The sequence below is a fragment of the Synchiropus splendidus genome, chromosome 13 (assembly GCF_027744825.2).
Source record: "Synchiropus splendidus isolate RoL2022-P1 chromosome 13, RoL_Sspl_1.0, whole genome shotgun sequence".
Lineage (NCBI taxonomy): Eukaryota > Metazoa > Chordata > Actinopteri > Syngnathiformes > Callionymidae > Synchiropus > Synchiropus splendidus.
In genome coordinates this window covers 23597650-23618568 of record NC_071346.1, presented here as the reverse complement: position 1 = coordinate 23618568, position 20919 = coordinate 23597650, and the positions used below count along the sequence as shown (strand labels likewise).

The 20919-nt window shown below is 41.8% G+C and overlaps 1 long non-coding RNA gene across 1 annotated transcript; it reads left to right on the top strand.

Annotated features, from left to right (window-relative positions):
- Positions 1 to 6449: 6449 nt before the first annotated feature.
- On the top strand, positions 6450 to 10729 carry LOC128769904 (uncharacterized). The gene is made up of 3 exons (XR_008416435.1): positions 6450 to 6605; positions 6694 to 6812; positions 10123 to 10729. It is a non-coding gene; the product is annotated as an uncharacterized LOC128769904 (long non-coding RNA).
- Positions 10730 to 20919: the final 10190 nt, after the last annotated feature.

Below are 20919 nucleotides of genomic sequence, written 5' to 3'. Positions count from 1 at the left end.
GACTTTACTTGATATATCATTTTTAAAAGCCATATTCGCAGCAACATCTATTGTTCCACACCATACATTAAAATCAGCCATCACAATACAATTTCCATGACATTTCTTATCCAGTTTTTCAAAAAATAATACCTTTTCTTCTTTATCATTTCGCGCATATATCGAAAAGATTTTCCATTCTGTATTATCATTCATGATTTTGATGCCTACAATTCTTACTTCATCTTTTTCACATTCCTGCACCCTTGGAAATATCCTTTTGTTCTCGTGTCTCCATTACTACAAAAAACATTAAAAAACAAACAAAAAACACATTATTTTCTAAAACATTCCATTTTCTCTGAATCCCAATGTGTTTCTCGTAAACAAATAATTTCCGCATTTAGTAATTGTATAGCTTTCTCCATTCTTTTACTACTTTCTAGGCCATTTACGTGAAAGGATATTATGGTAGTCATTGTACCGAAATTTAAAAAGGAGGATTCATAAGACCAAATAACAAAAAATAAATAAATCCCAAAATCAATCGCCAAAATGATAAAAAATAAAAGTTTTAATCACTTGAATGTATTTGATGACTAAACATTTCAAACAAAAGCATTCTTTCTATCATCTTCTTGATGTCTTTGTTGGTATTTTAGAAATTATTTTTCTCTCCTCATCTTTCTCTCTTCTATTTTTCACAATAGGTTTTTTCATATTTATTGAGATTTTCCTCGTCAATATCTACCATCAATTCATCACCAGAGATCTCACTCATCTCACTTTCTTCTTCACTCGTTTATAGCCATTTCCTATTTTTCCACTCATTACTTCCTCATGCATTTTGTCATGTATTTTGTCCATGTCCATCTCAGATCTTGCTTTTTCTTGATCAGACATATTCTTTTCATGTTTTTCTTCTGGCATGTTTTTTTTCTTGTCTTTGGTTGTACATCTTTTTATTTTTTTTTTTCGTTTTTCCATCAATATCAATATCTTTTTTCCGCTCCAGTTCTTTCTTCATCTTCACTTTCATCACATTTGCTCTCCACTGGTGGTTCTCAATAGGCATCTTTATCTTGGCTTTTGTTATCTTCATTGCATACATCTGCTGGATATCTTCAGAAACCCCCCTTTGCTGTGTCAGTTCCGTTTTCTCTCCAATCTCCTTTCAGCTAGTTGTTTGCTCTGGCATGTCTTCCTGTTTCTGTCTCTTCTCCATTGTTTGTCCCGCCTCTTCCGTTTGTCTTTCCTCTTCGCTGGAGTCAGTATGTATAGCACTATCTTGGTCCTGCATTTCTATATTATTCATCGCTCCTTTCTTCCTTTCCTTAAGTCTTCTTAATACTATGTTTTTGTTGCAGTCTCTTTTATAATGTCCCTTTTTGCCACATTGAAAGCAAGACAGCTCTGGACAATTGCGGTAAACGTGCCCCAGCTTAATGCATGACATGCAGACCCTGACCTGTCAGTCATGTAATACTCGTATATATTGGGGACCTGTTTCTGTCTCGAACTTGGTCGAATAAGGTAAAGAAATTGTCTCTTTGTTGAATATAACCTGTAGAAATCTAGTTCCATCGGCGACATCTGTTCCAGGCCAAAGTCGTCTCTTGATGGGGGAGAGTGGTTCCACTCCCCATGATTCCAATTTCTGCAGGATTATCTCGTCGGGTATATAAGATGCCATATAAAGGAAGGAAACAACCATTTCCCTGCAGACCAAGTCTTTTGTCGCCAGTATCTACAGGTAAATCCTTCCTTAGTTTGCTCCATTCCTTCAATAGTTTTCATGGTCATTTCATATTTATTTTCCCCAATAGGACGCAGAGACGCCAGCTTTCCACATTGCTTGGTAATCTCCCTAATGATATCCATGGCTTCAATGCTTTCTTCCACCTCCAGCATGACAGTATAGTCTTTTCCATTGCTTCCCAGATCCGCGAGTGAGGCAAAAAGGGCCTCAGCTCTACAAAAGAGCAAAAAAGCAAAAGAAAATAAAGTACTCCAGCACCTTTGTGTTCAGTCGTTTTTTTTTATAAAGATCTGAGGGAGAAAAGTCAACTCTATCTCAGGAGCTCCGCACACACACGTCCACATTCGGCAAACGCCTTTTCGGCCCGGGATAAGCTGGGTTTCAAACCAGGTAAAAGAAATGTTGATAACCCCCTGAAATACAGTTAAGAAAGGTAAGTTTAGTGCTGAATATACTAGAAAGAGTGATTTTCCTATAGTTGTAGGTGATATTTTCATGTTCAGAGGCTATTCTGATCAGTGAGTGAACAGTGCAGAAAACGCGTTTTCAGCCCAAGAAAAGGTGGTTACAAACCGACAAAAATAAAAATGTTGATAACTCTGTTAAATCACTTTAGACAGGTTGAATTAGTTCTGAACCAATGAGGAATACCTTTTCTGCTATAGTGGGAGGTGAAATTTTAATCTTCTGTGGCATCGCTGAGCAGTGAGTGAACAGCACAGAAAACGCGTTTTCGGCCACAGAGAAAGTGGGTTTCGGACCGTATAGGAATAATGATATATTACTAAATAAATATATTAAAAAAAGATATATCATTGAATTGAATTACTTTAGAATGTTTTGTTAAATAATAATAAAAAGATTGCATTCAACAGATGCGGTGAGTAAGGGTAAGGTATCATCAAGTTGACCCTGTATCCATGGAAGAATATGTGGACTAAAAATGGTGTGTGTTAAATGGCAGGAATGGCAATTGTCATGGGACTTGATCATCCATGGGGGTCGTAAACCAAATGACCAGATGGAGAACGGATGAGATGACAGAAGCAAGCCAATCAGAAGAATGGATCGGGTTCTCAGCTACCACCTATTATAGGCAACATTTGGGAGGATTCATCAACATCGCTCCAGACTGAGTGGAGTCAATACAACATGTTGAATTTGACCCATGACGACTAGGACCATAAGAAGACCAGGACCAATCAGTGGAGACTACACCCCAAGATGGGCTGAAAGCATATAAAAAGGGTCAGGCCCAGATAAGTTTTGTCACAGTATTCTACTTGAGCTGAGGCTAAGGCAGAGATAGTTGATGACCCAGGGCCCTGAGTAGGTGAATAGACTCCGCTGGCAAGGAATAAATTCTTTTTGATTTTAACTTGTAGGTTTTTGGTAGTCATTGTCACGAGTAAATGAAAACGCGGAAGATACATTAAAGGTGTATTTCCCAACAATCGGCAAAAATTAGATCGTTGATAACCCTCTTAGGAAAGTTCAGAAATGTAGGTTTAGTGTTGAATGTACCAGAAAGAGTGTTTTTCCTATAGTGGCAGGTGATATTTTCATGTTCTGAGGCTATTCTGATTAGTGAGTGAACAGTGCAGTAAACCGTTTTTCAGCCCGAGTGACGGTGGTGTTCAGACCGACAAACATAAAAATGTTATCACTCTGAAACCACTTCAGACATGTTGAACTTGTTTGGCACCTACTAGAAAGATCCCTTCTGCTTTTAGTGGGAGGTGAAATTTTCATGTTCTGTGGTATGCCTGAGAGAAGAGAAAGTGGGTTTGGGACCGTCAAAAATAAAATTCTTGATAACCCTCTAAAAACATTTCAGAAATGTAGGTTTAGTGTTAAATATATTAGAAAGAGTGTTTTTCCTATACATGCAGGAGAAATTTTCATGTTCAGCCCTGAGCAGTGACTGAACAGTGCAGATATTGCGTTTCCAGCAGGAGTGACAGTGGTTTTCAGAATTGACAAACATAAAAATGTTATCGCTCTGAAACCACTTCAGATATGTTGAATTAATTCTGCAGCTACTAGAAAGACCGCTTCTGCTGTAAATTCAGGTGAGATTTTCATGTTCTGAGGCATTCGCTGAGCAGAGAATGTACAGTACAGAAAATGCGTTTTCAGCCCGAGACAAGCTCGGTTTCTGACCAGGAAAAAAAAAAAAAAATGTTGATAACCCTTTGAAATACAGTTCAGAAATATAGGTTTAGTATTAATTTTTTTTAGAAAGACTGTTTTTCCAATATTTGCAGGTGAAATTTTCATGTTCTCAGGCATCCCAGAGCAGTGAGTGAACGGTGCATGAAACACATTTTCAGGAGGTGGCGCTGTTGTACCAGACGGTGATAGAGTAGGTGAGGATGGACTGGATGATGGCTGTGTAGAACTCCACCAGCAACTTCGTCGGCAGTTGTAGTTTCCGTCGCTGCCTCAGAAAGAACATTCTCTGCTGGGCCTTCCTGATGAGGGACCTGATGGTTGGCTCCCATTTGAGGTCCTCAGTGATGGTGGTTCCCAGGAAGCAGAAGGAGTCCACAATAGGAATAGGTAAACCAGCCAACATGAGAGGGGACAGAGAAACTGTTACTCTCCTGAAGTCTATGAACATCTCCACTGTCTTCTGGGCGTTGAGCTCCAGGTTGTTGTAGCTGCACCAGGACATTAGCCGCTCCACCTCCCTCCTGTAAGCCGACTCATCCATCTGAGATGAGCCTGATGATGGTGGTGTCATCCGCAAACTTGATCAGCTTCATGGACTCGTGGCTGGAGGTGCAGCAGTTAGTGTACATAGAGAAGAGCCACGGAGAGAGAACACAGCCCTGAGGAGACCCGATGATGAGGGTCCGAGTGTCGGAGACAGTCGTCCCCAGCCGCACACACTGACTTCGGCTGGTCAGGAAGTCTGTAATCCATCTACAGAGGGAGTCAGGCACGTCAAGCTGGCGAAGCTTGTATTCAAGCAGAGCTGGAAGAATTTTGTTAAAGGCAGAGCTTAAGTCCATAAACAGGATCCTGCCATAGGTTCCTGGGCAGTCCAGATGCTCCATAACAAAATGAAGGGCCTGGTTCACTGCATCGTCCACAGATCTGTTGGCTCTGTAGGCAAACTGCAATGAGTCCAGGTGAGAAGCAGTGAAAGATTTCAGGTGAGAGAGAACCAGGCGCTCAAAGGACTTCATGACCACAGACGTCAGTGCCACCGGTCTGTAGTCATTCAGTCCTGTGATCCTGGCCTTCTTGGGAACAGGGATGGTATTGGAGGACTCAAAGCTGGCAGGTACATGACAGGACACCAAGGAAGCATTGAAGATGTCAGTGAACACTGGAGCCAGCTCAGCAGCACAATGCTTCAGGATGGCAGGGGAAACTCTGTCCGGACCTGCCGCCTTCCGAAGGTTCAGCCTCCTGAGCTGAGTGCGCACGTCCTGCTCCATGATGTCAAGAGAAAGAGGAAGAGGGGGGAGGTGAGGGGGTGGCTCATCAAAAGTGTCTGTGATCGACGTTGCTGTCTCAGTGACATCGTTCATCTTAGTTGTGTCACTAAGAGACAGCATAGTCCTTTGTTGTAAAGTGGAACATGGGGCTGGAGAGACCACAGAGGTGTTGGTGCAAAATGGCTGCTCAAAGCGACAATAGAAGTTGTTCTGGTCCTGTGCAAGAGCAAGGTTGTTCAGAGTGTGGGGGGCACGTGGCTTGTAGTTAGTGAAAAGTAAAGATGGTTTACAGACCGACAAAAATAAAAAAATGTTACTAACTCTCAACTCTCACTCTCACTTCAGACAGGTTGAATTAGTTCTTCACCCAGTATATATATATATATATATATATATATATATATATATATATATATATATATATATATATATATATATATATATATATATATATATATATATATATATATATATATATATATATATTAATATAAATAAACTGGCACTAGCACCGCACGTGGTCAGGTACAGAGCTTACTGCCAGGTGGAGGGTTTGGATATGCGGCGCCGCGTTTCATCTCGCTTAGCCGTCATGCGCGATGTGCGATGCGCGATACCCTCGCCCCTGGAGCTCGACTACTCCCCTGAGGAGTGACCTTCCCACCCGGCGCTGACAGAGCCACTATTGCGCAGTGGAATGGTGTCTACGCCGTCTGCAACCGGCTCATAGCGCTTGAGATCTGGCTCTTCATGAGCTCTGTGGACAGGCTCATCCATCGCAGAACCTCTCTCACTCCACCAGAGATTTTGGAGATTCAACAGTCCGTCGGTGCTCTGCTCGCAGCGCCTCCTCACACAGCCGCCGCCCAGGGGGAACACCGTCGCTGGTCGAAGGGGAGGGGGCCCAGCCGTCCGGATCATCGCCGCGCTGATCATCGCTGCTCCTCTTGGAGAGACCAGTCGGTCTCTCAGCTCTGCACCCTCCAAATGCGAAGGAAGAAAACTTTGTATCTAAAAGTATGCATCTGAACCAAAGTCTAACTCAAAAAAAAAAAAAAAAAGATGCATGACTTTGGTATTTGGTCTGTTTCTTCTCCGCCCAAAATTAGGGTTTATCACCCTCCAAGTTCTCTTCCGGTTCCAGTCAATGCGGAATCCTGCTTCAAAATGTGTTTTTGTTTGATATCGTCTCTAGAGACGGGGAAGTTTCTGGAGCCAAGAAGTTATGTTTTTTTTCAGCTTCGCCACAATAAGAAGCATAGGCGTCAAATAACTCTTTCCAGTCTCTCAACAGATCCCGGTTCTTGCCAAAAGTCGGGAGAGTTTCAATTTTGCCATTAACTCTTCTTATTATTCAGACTTGCCAGTTTCCAGCAGGGGTCGCCACAGGACCGCGAAAGCCACCACTTCATCACACAGTAGGCGCTGCATGCCAGACCGGTTCTGTTCTCAGCTCCCTCGTGCGATGTCTGATCCGATGTCTGTCTGTGATTCTTTTCTCTGCAGCACTCCAAACCTCTCGTAGGCAAGCAAGACATCGTCATCGAGAGAGTCATCTCTTTCTGAGGATGATTGGGCCGGTCCCTCGGGTGTCCATCTTAGGAGAATTGCAGTGTCAGATCAAGGTACACTGCAAGTTTGGGACCCTACTTCCCCAGCTGACAAAAGCGAGTCTGTTTTTGAAGAACATTGGGCGCTGAGTACCGATGGCCTTTTCGACCTGGACCTGCCCCGGAGGCCGGGTACGTTCCTGTGCTCAGGGCGCCTGTCTTGACAGAGTATCTTCCGAATTGAAAGCGCATGTCTCCCCACCTGCCCATATGGATCGAGAAGACACTCGGTCATTGACACGCCCTTCAGTTTCACAGTCAAATCCCAGGTTCCGCGACTTCAAGTGGACCTGGGTCAACTCAGAGAACCAGCGGTCATTTCTGATGAAGTAATCGAGCTAGTGCCAAAGCGATCCTCTTACACTGGGTTTTACTCCTGGTACTTTCTGGAACCCAAGAAGACAGGAGAGTGGAGAACTGTTCTGGACCTCAGTGTCCTCAACCAATTCGTGACCAGACAGCGGTTCTGGACTACCACGAGACTCCTGGAGTGCGTCAGAGTGTGAGAGTGGATCTTGATCTTGCACACTCCAACTTCCACAACACGGTTTGGCCGAGTCACAGAAAGTTTTTCCGGTTTGGGCTCGAGGGTCAGGTTTAATACAGCACTCTAGTGCCTCGCACCTTCGCAAAGTGCGTGGAGGTGGGGCTCGATCCATTAAGGAGACAAGGTCTGCGAATTCTGACGTACTTGGAGTACTGGTTGATTCTAGCCAGGTCGAAACAGGAGTCATGAGCGCACACCAGCTTGGTGTTGGAGCACATCGTGCTATTGAGACACAGAGTAAACCTCCTGAAAAGCGCACTCCCAGTCAGAGTCCCAGTCCCAGACAGAGCACGACATGGGGGTCATGCTGGACTCAGTCTGGACTCAGAAGGCCTCCTGTTTGCCCTTCCTCCTCCTTGCCTTCTTCTTTCTCTGATGAGGAGAATTCAGCTGCCGACTGTGAGAATGATTCTCGTGGCTCCAGACAGCTCCAGCTGGTATCTGGAGATGTGTCAGATGCGGATCAAAGGCCCCTGGGAGTTCCCTCCATCGAGGTCAGCGCTTCTGCAAGCATCAGGAACCCCGAGGGCTCCCCCAATACAAGGACGACCCTTCAAGATTTGACTTCTCCAGGCTTAACAATCAGTCACATGCCGGATGTCCCATTGATTCTTCAGAACGCTAAAGCTCTGTCAACCCTCAGAGCATACAATGCTAAATGGACATTGTTTCCCCAGTGGTGTGGAACCCTGTCAGCCTCCCCAAAATCGGCACCTATTCTCTAATCCTCTCTTTTCTCCAACATCTGGTTAATGAACATCGGTGCAGTGCTACATTATGGGTATATGTAGCAGCCCTTTCCATGCTACACAATGGTCTGGACGGTCACCCCGTCGGCGAGCATCGTCTAGTGAGCCGTTTCATGAGGAGTGAAAAGCCGGTGACATTGCAGGCGGTTTAGTGCAGCAAAACGTGCATCTCCTTGACAGCCGTCTGACAAAGGAGCCGGCGGTGCCAGTCAGACGTCCGGTATGGACGGCCATGGTAATTGCCCATGGTTCTCAGGTCAGGCCACACTGCAAGGCTGGGGGTTAAGCTTTGTGGTCAAGATGACCTCATAGGAGTTCCAGAGTCCTGGAAGATGTTCTGGAGTACTCACACGAGGGTGTGCTGCAACCTGTTCAAGTCCTGCAAACAGTCCAGCAGCAGGGGGCAGAAATTATGAGGGGTCCGCCGATCCAGGGGTGTCCCCAACAAAGCATGGCTACTTCAAGGCTAGCAGGCAGTCCTCTGCCCCCCTGAGGTATTCGAAATGCTGAAGCACCCGCAACACTCAAAGTATATAATGCTCAATGGGTGTGGACTGCTGTCCGTTGGGTAAACATCCACTGTTAGTCCAGTTAAGACCCACCTCCAGACACATCTGCCCCTATTGGGATCTTGAATTGGTATTAAAGTCTCTCTTTGAAGCTCCCTTCGAGCCACTTGATCAGGCTCCTTTGGAGCTGGTGGCTTACAAAGCAGCTCTCCTACTTGTCCTGCCCTCCATCAGGAGGGTTTGGAGAACTACGTGTCTTCTCGATTAGTCTTTTTTCCCAAATTTCTTTGTGCCTCTTCTGAGGTCAGCAATTTTTCGGTGAAGGCTTTCTGTCCTACCCCCCACCCGGATGAGAACCACTGGCACTTGCACAAGGTGTGTCCCGTGAGGTCGAGAGCTAGTCTGAATGGAGTCAAGGCCGTCGGGAAAACAGATAAGATGTGGGTGGCTCTGGCAGGTGGTAAAAAGGGGCAACATCCATAGCTGCCTTCTGAGGAGTTTCTTTGGCAGAAACCGGCCGAGCAGCCTCCTCGGGTTCCGCCTCAACTTTTGCAGATTTCTATTTGTCTGACGTAGCAGCTTCTTCTTTGCCTCATGTTGTCCTGTTTACAGGTACTTCCAGCAGCTCTGGTCAATAGATGAAAGAATCATTCTCTTCCGCAGCGCTTCGTCATGGGCCAAACGTTTCTCCACTGGCGAGTTTTCCCTTCAAATGTGGACGTTTAATTTGTGCCAATTGTGTTCATCCACGTTGGTCTCAAACAAGTGCTGTGGCTATGGGATGGCTTTAGGTTCCCCTGTGTAGTTGCCAGAGCAGGGACCTTGGGGGTGAGGTCGTTGGCGCAAGACGTCTAGTAGGCAGGACTGGCGTGAGACCTGGCGTGTGGAGATAGCAGCAGGTCTCTTGGCACGCCACCCCTCTTTGATATGAGACAGGCCACCGGTCAATCTTCACCTACTTTGGCGACGCTTCTCCTGCGCACTTATCCGCAGTGGTGGCCACCACGGTTCGGCTGCAATCTTTAAGGCGTGAGGTCTGGACGTTGAAGTTCTGTCCTGTTTGCACTCCACATGGTTTATCTCGGGTCAGACTATGTGGTGAGGATACTCTCTCCACCTACTCAAGTTGACCTGCATGGCGGACCTGGAGTTAAGGGCGGAGCCCCGGCGAGTTCATCTCCACATTAGCCCAAGGTTCTCCCATCTCCGCTACGCTCGGACTACAGTCAAAGAGAAATAATAAGGATAATAATAATAAGGAACGATTGAAAACTCTCAGGATAAGTCATAGGGAGTGGAGCTGTGGGGGTATATCCATCATCAGAGAGAAGAAGGAAACCACAAAATGTCAAACCTGTATTGATTTATGGCCCCCGGAGGTAATAAACCCTTCCCCTTCCGGAGGTAATAAAACCCCTCCCCCTATGTTTCTATCAACAAGAAGTTAAAATAATAACCCTCCCCCTTTTTTATATCAACAGGAAATTAAAATAATAACCATTCCCCTTGTTTTATGACAGGAAGGAAAATAATGAAGGTCGAGGGCGGATGCTACATCCTGTGTGATGCATGGGAGGGGTCAGCTGCATCCTCACAGTGTTAGTAGCTACAATATTATTTCTGGTTTAAACATTTTAGAAGTTATTTAACATCTTATGAAACAGTTTTTCATTCTTGAAATATTTCTTAAAGATAACACAGGAGAAACAAAACACTTTTTTAGTCTTCACTAATAGTTCAAATGACACAGCTACCCAACTCATGCACCATTTTTTCAAAATGTGTTTAAAACAGATAATTTCTACTTGTTTGAGAAATACTTTTAGTTTTTCAGAAAATAACATTCAGTGAACAAGGATAAAACAAAAGGGAGGAATACTTTTAGTTTTCAGAAACTAGGGTCAAGCAATGAAAGGATAAAACAAATGAAAGAAATACTTTTAGTTTTCAAAAAAATAAGGTTGAGTGAACAAGGATAAAACAAAAGAGAGAAAAACTTTTAGATTTCAGAAACTAGGGTAAAGCGATGAAAGGATAAAACAAAAGAAAGAAATATTTTTAGTTTTTCAGAAAATAAGGTTGAGTGAACAGGGATAAAACAAAAGAAAGAAATACTTTTAGTTTTCAGCATTAGTTCAAATGACACAGCTATCCGACTGTGAGTGATTTTTTACTTACTCAGGAAATACTTTCAAAAATGAGGTCAAACAGTGGGGGAACAACAGTCACTAGGCCTGACTCTTTCTCAGACACTGAAACAGAGTCCATGATACGGGTTAATTTGCTGAGGAGATGTGAGTTCTTTCCCGGCCGGTTGAATCTTCAAAAGAGACAATCTGAAGACAGAGAGGTCTGTCTGAAGGCAAACCTCGCTGTCTTCAGACAACACACACACACACACACACACACACACACACACACACACACACACACACACCCCTCCTTTCCAAATAGCATCATTTGACAGGGGAAAAAGTTCACACCTCTGAGCTATCTAGCAAATGCTGAGCTCTTCCAACATTGTTTTATCCAAAATCAACAAAAGACCTAACACAAATGGAGTATTTCGATGACCCTGATTCTGACCACATTTTACATCAGTTCAGGGGTAACCTTTGCTGTTGACCAGGCCTGCCAGAACTTCATCGGACTCCTTTTCAAACGGACTCCAGTCTCGCTATGGATGCCTCTTCCTCTGCACGCCATAGGTGAATATATCTATATATATATACAGTATATCTGTGTATCTACATATACAAGTATTATAAGTATTATATAAAACGTTATGTCATGTTTATCACATCTCTTTTCATTCACAGATGTCGTCACCCATCTGTGTGACATTCATTTAACGCAGAGTGATACAAGTAAAAAGATTTCATTATTCGAGCAATAATGCGACCAACTTTTGAAGACGGTGGCGTACACGCGGATCCGACTGCAGTGCTCCCTTCAATAGATACCAGTCTAGCCACGGATGCTTTATAGGTGAATATAAAAAACTATTATAGAAACTTTGTCATGTTGGTTTATCATATTCATCTCTTCTTTTATAGGAATTATTACCCCTCTGGGTAATAATTAACGCAGAGTGATACAGGTAAATATATTTAATCATTTATAAGCTTCTGTTAATATCTCATGATATTATGTACTAGATGCATTGTCACTTCTAATATTAGATTCGAGTCAGCCGATAACCTTCTGGTGGCGATGGAAGGACCTCTGGAGCTGGAACAAAGAGAGATTTTATTATTTTAAAGTTACATGATGCTGTTTCAAGTCAGACGATAAAATATAGAAACATTCTATTTTCATCAGTCGTTGCTTGACTGAGTCATGCTTTTCAAAAAAAATCTAGTCACACTAAAGGTAAAAAAAAAAAATGGACTACTTTTAGTTTGCACTGTACCCTGTAATTTAAGGGTAAAACGATCAAACGTGCGAGCAGTACAAAATTACTTCATCATTAGCTGTGACATTTAGATCAGACCAGACTGAGCAACACAACGTTTGAGCCTTCGAGAGCGCAAAATAGACCTTAACACACAACAAACTTAACACTCACACAGCGACACGCAAACACTGTGGCAAAAATGAGGGAAAGTGAGAATAAGTTACAAGAACTGTTCTTCACTCTGCTTCTTTTCAGTCCCTATATTATGCAAGATGAAATGACTGAATGTGTTCCTGCAATGTAACAATTGTGAAGCAATGCGATACAATAGCTATACAAACGTCCTATAACTTGTCATGTAACACATCTACAATGTAGGAGGGACAGAACATTCATTGAATGAACATTCATTTATACTTGATGCTATCGCTAGTAAGACAAGTAGTGTAGAAATATCCAAAGTATGTTAACCCTTAATTTTATTTTATTTTATTTTTTTGCCTTACAAGTGGCTAAAATGTGTATATTACAAGCCATGCTTTTCATTGATTTAAATGTGTCTTCATTCTTTATTTTCAGGTGAAAATAGCCAAATGCGGGAGCAGTACGGTGCGACATGTTAGTTTTGTAGTGTGCATTTTGTGTTTAGCATTTTTAAAAATGCTAATAAAAAAAAAAAAAATTAAAAAATCTATTCAAAACCAGGCAACAAGTGTAGAAGTAATTGAATGTTTTAACTCTTTAAAAGTTGCACCAAAGGATAAAAACAAATATCATAGTTTATATTATCAGGATGAATCAACCAATTATGCATGCATTACGCAATTACCTTCACCTTCACCTTCTTCTACCGCTTATCGGGGTCGGGTCGTGGAGGCAGCATTTGGAGCAGGGAAGCCCAAACTTCCCGGTCCGCACAAACCTCCTCCAGCTCCTCCCGGGGGATCCTAGGCGTTCCCAGGCCAGACCGGAGACATAATCTCTCCAGCGAGACCTGGGTCTTTCCCGGGGTCTCCTCAAGGTAGGACATGTCCGGAACACCTCCCCAGGGAGGCGTCCAGGGGGCATCCGGATCAGATGCCCGAGCCACCTCAACTGGTTCTTCTAGACGTGGAGGAGCAGCGGCTGCACCCCGAACTCCTCACCCTATCTCTAAGGGTGCACTCAGCCACCCTGCGGAGGAAACTCAATGACGCAATTACTCCAACATCATATGTGATAGTTAGATCAGATCCAGAGACTAACCTGCTTCGAGCTGAGGTGAAACTTTGAATGTATGAATTGAGAATTATAAAAAAGTAACCCGAGTGTTTAGATTAAATCTTTCCATTTTAAAAAATAGTGTTTCTGTTGTTCATTTTCACAAAATTTTAATGCTGAAGTAAAGCTTGTGAACAAATTCAGATGTTGTATTTTCATATTTTTTTCACAAGTTACAGGTGTATTCTCAGTTATTATTTATCACCTGTGTCTCAAATATTAAAACTTTTTTTTCAGTGTTTTAAAAACAAACAACTTTGCCAGTTGTTTGTTAAACTGGTTGACATTGTAGGTTTGTGAAACTGGTTTTGTCTTGTCTGTTTTGTCTGTGTTCTCAAGTAACCATAAAAGAATAGTTTTGGTAGGCTGGCTGTTCATCTTATAAAATATAATCGCAGCACCGAAGTCTGTAAGTACATTTTTCCTTTTACTTCAAGCTTTTCTCCATCCATTAGATTCTCAACACACACACACACACACACACGTGCATCAAATTTAAGACATTCCATTCTCACTATAAGACAACAAGCCATTTTAGTATGTACAAACGTGTTGGCATGTTCCCAATCTTCTTAATCTTTTCATGTACCTGAAACTGTCTGTTTACACAAATTGTATTAGTAATCCTGAATTAAAGCCTGACGTTTTTGTACAACCATCTACGATAGGATAAATAGATGAATATTATTAGAAATATTATTAGAAACTAGATATACTTTATTTAAAAATTTTGACAAACTTTTTTCATTTGTTCAGCCATTTGTCAAATTTGAAAAACATAAAAGATGTATAACTTTTGAGATGTCAAGAACATTTTATTTTCGCTACCAGTCACAAACCCCCGCTTTTTTCACGAAATAGTATGAAATAAATAAATATATATATATATATATATATATATATATATATATATATATATATATATATATATATATATATATATATATATATATATATATATATATATATATATATATATATATTTATTTTTTTTTACAAGTAAAACTTTTTACTAATCACTGCCAATTTTAACTGACAAACAACAAATCACAGGGTTGACATTGTAGTTTCTGACATACGTTCAGTTTTTTCATTTTTAATCGTCCTAGACTTACATTTTCTTTACATATCTTCAAGCTGGATAGTATTTTATCTTCTATCTGTTTACATTCACAAGGTGTACGAATTGCGTGGAAGCATTTTTTTTTTTTTTTTTTACGCTAGTAGTCTCTCAATGAGGCACTGAATCCTGCAGAAGGCTTTTATTCCTTTTTATGAACTTGCATCTACCTATCCATCCATCAGTCAGTTAAGTTTTAAAGTGTAACTGCATACGACGAAATATGAACATAGAAAATATCATTTCAAATGAGAGGACCCAAAATGTCGAGGGTGACCACGGTGATTAATACAATCTTGAATCTTGAGCACAGAGTGCCCCTTATTTGTCCCACAGCGGGGAAATGTTGGACTTGTTGGATCTACGCATCCGTAGGTAAATGCGGAATTGATGAACATATCACTTACAACTCCTAGACAATGCTTGTCATTGGTTTGGGTGTGTTCTTCTTGGTAGAATTTGTATGAACATCTCATAAACATCTCATCAACATCTTTAAGAACTTTAAACGGAAGGAAGGAACACATATTGGATATGAAGTTCTATGAGGCTTTTCCACTGGATCTTTGGAGTCAAAGTGTAGACTGACGTTCATGTTTGCATGTTACTACAGTACTTTTTGGGTTATATTTTGTAATGATGTAGTGTTTCTGTTGGTTGTGGAGAAACTCTTGAAGGTGCTGCAATTTCTAGGACCATGTTACGATTTTCAAACGTTACTGTCAACATTTGCGTCAATAGGATACTTTTGCAAGGAATCTCAATTAATTCCAAAGGCAAATGGATATCGACAATATCCTTGAACAAAATCTGAAATTTTGAAAGAGCTAAATCTAATGTTGTTGGAATATATTCTCACTATGATGTGGTTTAAACATAAGTGATGGAATAGTTATCTCCTGCAAAAGATAGAAATGATAAAAATTGAAAATTAAAAGTTGAATGCAGGCAAATATTTATGTTGAATGTTTGTGAGTAGCTTGCAAAATCTTCAATGTATGACATTTTATCTGTTCCTCACTAGTAGCCATCACAAATCGGCGACCTCCATCTTGATCTTAGATGCTCACTCCGCCTATGAAAACCAGGCCATCAATTCAGACACATGTGACTCTGCTTGTCTGCCTGTGTAGCAGTCTCTCAACCATACATCATGGCAGGTCCCTTGTATTGTATTGTTTCTAAATAACAAGTACAACAATATGTGGTATCCTCAGTTTAGACCTAGAACCTGGGCGATTCAACAAGTTACACATGTGTTCAAAGGTGCTCATTCAGAGAAACAATGATTGAGTTCTGGACCAGCAGGAGACCTTACAGATATTTCTTGTTGATGCCAGTGAGGAGAGAGTAACTGTACGTCTCGCAGAAGAATATTAACACATTAATTGATAATCTGAGGATCAAAAAACTTGAACAATGATCCCTCTTTCAGGATGGCCTCAAACCTTTCATCCACAATCTAACAGTCATGTGTAAAGGGTTCCCCGTTGTTTGTGGTGACACTGGATGACTTGTTTTTAGAGTATTCTCCTGACGGCGTGCTTGAGACCCGTCAACACATCATTGTGAGGGATAAAAAGAACATCACTTTAAAAAACAGATCAGTTACGAAAAAACTCCGGGTCGTGTACGATAAGAGGCGATTGTTATCGGACGGCACAACCAAACCTTTTGGGTTCTGAGTTTTGAGTGGATGAGGGGTCATTATGGAATAAATTAATTTCGATCCACGTTGGGGTGGGACCATCAGGGTCAGGAAAGACCCATTTTGTAAAATGTATACTTGAAAATTGTGAACATGTCATGGATGATGTCAATGTAAATATTGTATGGATTTATACTTCTTTTCAACCTATGTACAGTGAATTGCAAAAGATGAATAAAAATGTCAAATTCATTGAAGGTTTACATGAATCTTTTGAAAATGAAGATGTATTTCCTTCTGATAGAAAACATTTGATTATTCTTGACAATGTTTTTTTGAAGCTTCTGAAAACCCTGAGGTTGTTCGAATTTTTACCCAGTACAGACAACATAAAAATACGAGTGTTATAATGCTGACGCAAAACTTATTTCATCGTGGTCAATATAGTCGTACTATTAGTCTGAATGGCAATTACTTTGTATTGTTTAAGAATAGCAATAAAATGCAGATGAAAGTTCTTGCTCAACAGGTTTAACCGTCTCAAAGAGCTTTCTTTCTAGAAAGCATTGAAGACACTACAGCTGGCGCTCACAGGCTCTTAATTGTTGATCTAACACCCTCATGTCCAGAACGCTACAGACTAAGGACTGGGATACTTCCTCATCAACGTCACACTGTGTACATACCAAAAACGTCTGCTTAAGTTATGTCAGCGCGTAAAAAAAGAAACGCAGGTTTACTGAAGGAACAATACCATGCTCCATCAAAGAAACGTAAAGACATTTTGATGCATAGTTCTCCTTAACTTTAGACTTTATTCAAGCTCTCGGTGAGATCACCCTGAATGTTTTGAAAAAAAAGTTTCACTTTACCGTCATCGGTCTGCCCTCAGCAGTCATTAGTTTGAACACGACCGGTTCAGCCTCTTCACTTACCTGTTGCCTGAGCCAACAAGGAGTGAGGTCATTGCTTTTCATGAATATGACTCAGAGGTAAATAGGGGCTGATGAATAGGCTTCTCACTTTGTTCTGTCTTTCATTCAAAATACTTTGGATTCATAAACTTCTCCGCTGTTTTAAATAATGGGGTGGTGAGTGACTTATCCCACTACTATCCCAAGGTTCTGATGCTGAAATGGAAGAGTATGGACGAGTGATTGATTACTTTATTTTGATTGAGTCTTGAGACCTGGTTCTCTCTTTACTCAAATATCTCCTCAAGACTTAAACACATCACAAAGTCCTGGTGACATGAGAGTATTTAGACTTAAAGTGCCACCCCATGGCATAGCCTCAACCTCCATCTTCCTCCACATGACACAGTGCTCAGGACATCAGGATGTGCCACGGGACATGCTGACTTCAGTGTCACCTCGAGCTGCATGGTTACTATTTAATGCCTTCAGAGTGTGTTTAGATTCCCAAGCTTCAAGCTCAGCTGCTCCCTCTTGCACTTCTTAATTTTTGAATGAAATTCTGGGCTAAACAGAAACATACGCCAAAGATCAAAGGCAGCAGGATTTGCTGTAGCTGTGTACCTTAGTTACTGCAAAATGACACGCAGGACACAGGTAGACTGACAAGCAATCGCGTACATTCCTGTTGTACCTTCTGATGTTTCAGCTTTTTGCTTAGCTTTTCAGCGACTCAAAGTGTAGAATAACAAGCAAACCCTAATTTAAGTTGTCAGAACTTGTCAGAAGCCAACATGAGGGTAAAAAGTTGACGCATTCCATCATGTTGCCTTTGAATAATGACGCAAGGCGCCAGTACAGTGTGGCTGCTTCATGGTTCTCGCGAGCGAGGAGAAGCCGAGTGCAGGAACTCATTCGTCATGTTTGTCAGAATCCTCTCTGTTGTCGGTCCTCACAGCTACAGGACTGATAGCATGATTTTGCCCACTGCCTCAGCTCCAGTGTGAATGAAGAAAGCTTAACTGAGTCACGTTTGAGGGAGACTCCAGGTTATTTCCTCAGAATAATGGAGGTTTATGCCTTCTTCTAAACATCGTCTCCAGCTCTACTATGCATCAGCAAAATGAAACGCTGACTACTTGGCACCGGTTTCCAGTGCCACATTTGGGTCCGTTTAAAATGATGTTTTCCAGCCGTCAGCAGCTGCTTTCCATCCAGCGGCTTTTTCCTTGTCTCCCCACTTTTCCTCTTCCCCACCAGCGCCGTCCCCTCCTTCTTCACGTCAAACTTGGCAGGCAAGTTTACACTCAATTTTCAAAGCCACCCTGTTCTCCATCAAATGTTGAGTGGCAACATCAAATGCTCGGCTGGACTAAGGCTGCCTGGAATTCCAGCGTGGTGGGCGGATAATTGGAGGCAGGCCTCGGCAGATTTGACAGATTTTTTTTTTTTTTTTTTCTTTTTTACCGTTGTCGCAGGCTCAGTTCAAAAAACTGAAAAAAACAGAAGAAAAACATCAGACTCTTGGCTAATAAAAAGGCGTGCGTGAAGCGTAAATGAAGGATTCTTAAAAAGCAATCGGGAGGATCCCTGTTGCCGTTGCTATCGGCTGCCGTTCCAATCATTGGGAATCTAATAGGAGGACTTGTAAAGAAGTAAAACACTATGAAGACTATCCAGAAAATGTATCTCGTCTCTCCTCAGCAAATTAACCAGTTATCACCAACCTCCAACCTCCCACATCCGTGAAACTGCCGAAGACGAACTGAATGAGAAGATGAGGACCATTCTAAATGATTCTCAGTTAAACTCGTATGAGAAGATTAAAAAGTATGATGCTCTATTGCAGAGATATTTAACCTTTACAAAACAGGATCAGAGAGACCAAAGGAGAGTAACTCTGACTTTAAAACGAGACGGAGTCAGCGATCATCCCCACGACTCTGACAGTCGTGTCGAAAGTGTTCTAAAAACACCCTCTGTTACAGATGACTTGGGTAAGGATATTCTAAATAGCCTTCCGTCAAAAGTATATATGCATTATCATATACATTACATTATCCTGAGGATATCCAAAAACGGTGATGGTTGGAATATGAATGGACAATTTATGTATGAAGGAAATGCTGTAAAAGGGTCTCGTGTGATATATTCAAGTACCTTTCCCAACCGTATAAGAAAACAAGTTCATCATTACCTGAGGGATGGTCCAAGTTTCTCATCTCATTATTAAAGCTAAACATCCCTCTCACACTGCTGTCCAATCCTGAAGCGAGGGCTCAATATCAGAGACTTAAATCGAAGTCTATCTCGCGAAAGAAAAGTATAGCTGAGAGCTGGTCTCCCGACCCAAAGGACCCTAAAGTGACACCTCAACGACGCTTGATGCGAGTAATGACCAAAGGGAAGAAATTGTCTCTAACACATCGATGGGTTTCCTGAATAATTGTCTTGTACACAGTTATTGTCTTTTCATCAATAAAATGTTTTATTGAATTACTATGAGATTACAGATTTTTTTTTAAACACACGCACAAACAAAATAAGATTAGTCACACGTTACAATAGTCTTTAAAATACAGAAGAGAACAGTTTTGTTGTTTCCACGGAAAGTGTGCACATCTTTTTAGACATTGTTGATGTCCTTTCACAAAGTTGTTTACCAAGAGGTCATTTTGGTATCGTCACTGTAAAGACATAATACTTCTTCGATAGACAGCCCTCAAGCACGATAACAGAGGTAGAAGACGCAATGATGACCACATACAAACGATAGAGGGTGCTGTAGTTGACCATTGTTGTACTTGATGTCGCCTGAATGTTTCTTGAGAAACTTTAAAATATTTTCAGGGTAATGTGCAAAGTAGGGTCCCATTCCAAATGAGTCAAAGAAAGTTGTTCTACCGTCTTCTTCGAGACTTAAAGCCAGCCACTGCTCTCCTGGTTTATGTGCCGGATGTGTGTTGACAATGAAATATGCAGGCAGTCTGAGGGGGTGTGTCAATTGAGGCAACTTATCCGACGGTCATACACCATAAAATGTGTCGCCCAAAAGACCTCTCAGCAGCCTCTGTAACTGGAGACTATCCATAATTTTTTAATAGTAGTCCACCAGCACTTGTCTTTTCGCATCAATCTCCAGAATGGAATCATAACAAGCGTACACATTTTGTGTTAGGGTGTTTGGTAAGGGTACTCTGAATCTCATCTCCAGTATTAAATTCCCATTTGACACAGGGGAGAGAGCGTCGTTGCCGTCGGCTGGATTGAGATTAAATGCAAACAGTGAATAACCACCGTTAAAACCTTCGCGGTCAATGCTTAAGGGTAGATCCTTCAAATTTCTTCCTGTAGCTACAATCATGTTATAAAACTCTCTGACCGCTGTACTGTTATTAAACTGAGGTTGAAAAGCTTTTGCGGGGATCAGTCGGCCATCCTGACAGAGTGCTAGATATTCAGTATCGTAATGATGAAAAACGGGGAGAGATCTTCCTACCGTTAAATGCCTCATGATGCACCATCCCTAAAACCATGTATTTAGGTATTGAACCCAGAAATAAATTCTCCTGGGTGCATATTCTTGAGTTTTCTGGAATGGAGTATGTTTTTACATTGACTCGTGAGAGAAGGTAGAGAGCATTTCCTTTTAACAAACCCGCTGCATGACCTATTCCCACAGCTGGTGAAACAGTGACTTTCTTCACAAACAGAGAGGCGCCGAGGATTTTCAGAAGAAAGTTGGAATCGCGGGGTCCGGTCAGGCAGAAGGCATCATTCGCCCTGGTGAGTTTAATTCTTAAATCGACCGAGTTTAATAACAGTCTCTCACAGAAAAATATGTCGCTGTGGAGAGGACCGAGAAGATGTACTTCTCTGGATCTTCTCGTGAATTCTGGCCCTTTATTAAGGCCAGTGTTGGGACCGTTTACAGTGATGATCAAGTCAACTGACCCAAGTGTGTCTTGGTAAAAAAGA